This window comes from Botryllus schlosseri, chromosome 6, assembly GCF_051294905.1.
Source record: "Botryllus schlosseri isolate E-star chromosome 6, Bs_hap1, whole genome shotgun sequence".
Lineage (NCBI taxonomy): Eukaryota > Metazoa > Chordata > Ascidiacea > Stolidobranchia > Styelidae > Botryllus > Botryllus schlosseri.
The window spans coordinates 23,207,999-23,212,506 of NC_137241.1; positions in this window are offsets into that span (position 1 = coordinate 23,207,999).

The window sequence follows — 4,508 nt, forward strand, 5'->3', positions numbered from 1 at the left end:
CAAATTTTTCTGCCAACCCCATGAAATTGTTGAGCTGTCTTCAAAGACGTTGCAAAACAAATTTGAGTCAATTCCGACCAGTAGAAGCGGAGTTACGTGAGTTTTTCGTTGATAAATCGCGGATTATCCACCGATCAAGGATAATCCGAGAAATATCGAAAAACTCACATAACTCCGCTTCTACTGGTCGGAATTGACTCAAATTTGTTTTGCAACGTCTTTGAAGACAGCTCAACGATTTCATGGGGTTGGCAGAAAAATTTGGAAATTTTTATTTTTTATTTTCCATAATAAATTAAAAATTTTAATTGGATCTGCGGAGGCCTTTACTGGTTGGAATCGAGTGAAATTTGGTGAGCAAGGTTTTCTACTGCAACCTGACGATTTAAGAGGTGACCGGCTTGAATCGGGAAAAAAAGTTATTTTTGAACAGCCCTAAATTGCATATACACGATTTGTGCACTGAGAGAGAGAGAGAGATATGATATTCTTTTTCGTCTGCACCATCGAGATGCTTTGACGACGGTGTTGCGATATGGCCCCATGAGGTCATCTAGTCTGCGCCCCCGTTTTTTTTCTCCTCCATGCTATCCGTGATTGCTGAGCGCCTAGCAGGATAGCTGCGGATACCAATTTTCGAGTCTTTGGTATGACCCGGCCAGGGATCGAACCCACGACCTACCGCTCGAGAAGACGGGCGCATCACCATTACACTATCTCGCTGCATATGCATTCCATGATGTGCCAGTGTTGGGATCAAGTCACTACCTTCGAGTCACGAGTCATTGCACATTTTGACTCGAGTCAAGTCAATCTATTTTCGAAGGTGACTCGAGTCAAGTCACTCGATTTTTGGAGGTGACTCGAGTCACGTCAAGTAGGGATGGTGTGAACGCGAGGTTCACGTTCGCGTTCTGTGTGTGAACCTTGGAAATTTAGAGGTTCACGTTCACAAACGAACCTTGATAGGTTCTGCACTGTGAACCTTTTTCCTTTATTACAATTTTCACTTCATTATAACATCTTTGGTTGAAATTTATTGCATTTTAACTGCGGGCCACTATAGGCATGGCGCTGGTAGCATAAAAAATCAACACTAAACGAGCATGCACCCTGACAATCTCAAATTTTTTACCTGCTTTGTTACAATATTTAGTGACTATCTACTATGAGCTTGAGCCGCAATCACAAAATATCAAGACCGAAAAGCGTTTGATGCCTATTCAACCAATTAATGAAATTGATATCGGTGTCAGATATAATAAATCTAGCAAGAGTACGGGGTTCATCTCGATTTCATATGTTTATTGTATCATTAAAACCAAATACGTGCGATTGAAGTGCTGGCCTCTGCTGTAGAACTTGTTAATGGGGTAAAACCCCGTTTACACTCTGCTTAATATCAACGTGGGAACAATCAGACGCCGAATACATTGTCCGGTCTGGCCTAGACGGCTAAGGCGTAGGATTATATTCCCATGCAAGTCCTCGTCGAATTTGTTGACAAAGTGACGGAGGATGTTGATTTTATGAGATAATTATATCATTTGATTGCTTCACAGTTGATACATTTGGCAACGTTTAAAAAGTCAGTATGTACTTCAGCATTGTGACATTATGTGGCCCGACTTGGCGCTTGGTATCTTGTACATTAATCTATATCCCTTCACTGAAATGTAGGGTCGGAATTAGCAATATGACGTCACGTGACGTCATGAGGTTCACGTTCGCGTTCACACAGAACCTTTCAAAAAGGTTCGCGTTCACACGAACCTGAACCTTTCAGAGGTTCACACCATCCCTAACGTCAAGTCAAGTCATAATTCTAGTCAAGTTGCCTTTTCGAAGTGTGAGGCATGCTTACGTCATCGCATTTTGCTAGCTGTCAGAAATACAGATTGAGTGGTCGTTTATTCTGGACTCATGAACGAACATAGAGTTAAATATAAACGCAAGAAGGCACTTTATTGCTCTTATATACGTAGAAATGCTAAACCACGTAAGTAACAGCATAGCCTCGGATTATATATTTATCAGCTAAAATAGAGAATAGATAGACAAACGTATTAATAAGATTCAATACATTATACCCAGTAACAAGTTGATATGATACAGTTCCAGTATAGAGACTGTCCTACAGTCTCTATAGTTCCAACCTGCGCTAATGGCTGAGGACTATATAAACTATATTTAGGCTTACCATACGTCCTCTTTTGAGAGGATTTGTCCTCTTTTTTGACGTTTTTGAAAGTTTCCTCGGAGGACGCCCTTTTGTCCTCTTTTTTGAGATTTAGAGCAGATTTAGTGCAAATTGCGAGTGATATTCCGCATATTAGTACAGAATTGAAGCTCCGACGGGTGAAAAACGGTGATTCTAGCTCTGAGCGAAAAGATGACCTTTTTTTTTTTTTTTTTTAGTCATCCACCTGGCAATGTGGAGTAAATAACGTTATTTTGAGCTCTGAGCGGAAAAGATGACCTTTTTTTTTCTTTTTTTTTCTTTTAGTCAACCGATCACAAAGTGGGAAAAATTAACCGGTTTTTGAGAATTTAACTCCGGTTTTGCAAGTTGCAAATTTCTGAAAAAGTGTCCTCTTTTTTGATTTCCAAAATATGGTAAGCCTACATATTGGAATTCAATTTCAATAAAACAAGAGGTTTGGTTAAGTTAAGAACAAAAATATACATTTTGCTATTAAATTACTCTACTATGGGCTACTAGTTTACGCCAGCGTAACCCGTAGGCTTCGATCACTTCGTTTGCGAGCAATTTATTTGTATGAGAACAATGGAGGCTCAGTAAAACGCACGCTACTAAAATCATCATCATCATTGGTGTAATAGTCATTTTTATCAGTTCAATATACCACAAAAATGCGATACCACGAAAAAGACAGGAAGATGTCGAAGCGACTTGGAGTAGTCTATGAAATCAGACACCCACCTGGCCTATGCGATGTAAAGAGGGAGGCATGCACATTGCACACTGAATGAAAGTAAAGAAGATAGTATAGAAAATAGAAAGCGACAAGAAAATAGGGCGGCATGTCATGGAAAGCGAGATCGATAGGTCAGTGGTGGTCCTGTAATCTTGAGGATTGACTGTATTTATTTAGTAGTAATTGCTTGTATTTCGACTTGAATGGGGACACGCTCGTCGACTTTCGGATGGTCGGCGGGATACTGGGTCAGTGGGTCATCTTTCCCATCTCTGTTCCCAAAATTGCCAACTTAGGCGTTCGCTGCATCGGAGTCCAGTTTTCGAGCGCATTTTAACACTTTTTCGAGAAAAAGAGGACAAATTCCCCCAAAAAGAGGACATTTAGGAGTCCTCCGAGGACACACTTTCAATTTATTGAAAAAAGAGAAGACATGTCGTAATCCTACGAGTGGTACGAGAAATACCACGGACATCTAGCGGATTTATATTGGTTTAATAAGCGACCATTAGAGATGTAGAAGAGTGTTTTTCCCGCGCAAGACGCAAATCACAGATTCTGCCCGTGGCGATGTATACAACATATGCGTCGCAGTGTTGTGAGTTCAAGTTTATCGGTATAAGCAAAATAAATTCATTCGGGGCGGTAATAATCTAGACCAGTGGTTCCCAACGTGGGCGATATCGCCCCCCAGGGGGCGATTTGGCGGTCTAGGGGGGCGAAAATGGACAAAGGGGGCGAAAATAGCGAAGGGGGCGATAGGGGGGCGATGACGCGCCAAAGCGGCTGACCTTTTTTTTTTTTTTTTTAGTCAACCCACGGAAATTTAGTTACAAAAGTGTGTAAAATTAGACATCGTGCCGAAAATTTGACCTTTTTTTTTTTTTTTTAGTCAACCCGCCGGCCGCCGGTGATTTGTGATTACAGTTTTGTATGCGCAATTTTCGGTATACAAAATTTGAGGGGCGATGATCGGTGTTGACCTTGAAAAGGGGGCGATGGAGCGAAAAAGGTTGGGAACCACTGATCTAGACGGACGAACATAAACGTTCACTGACAAAGCTTATAATTGATCCAGGAAGCGATGATATTGAATTTACGAAGCAGAAATAGTGGTCTTTTGGGCAGGGTGTATCGTCTTTCGTCTTATAACTCAGTCGTTCCCCATAGTTTAATTGGTGGCAACGTCACGCACAACTTTCTCAATTATTCCATGCAAGAAAGCCTTCGTTCACGGGCAACTTATTGGCGAAAACAACCACTGTTTCCAGTGTGGGTGGTTCCAAAACTTGTTTATCTCATCGCCCCTTGGCCTGTACGGAATCGGTATCCTGTGCTCACACTATGTTTTATTTTTTATTGAATTAAAAATCATCGCAGCTCACCTGATATATCAGGCAAAAAGGCCAGCGATTCCAATCAGGTCCTTTGGCATGCCTTATCAAGCTCGACTTATCCTTATCCCCCATCATATTCCCCCCAAAAATCTGCGAGTCGTCAGTAACGAAGTGCTTCTTATACTCAGTAATCAAGTATTTTAGTATTTCCCTTAGTAGTATTATATTCTTT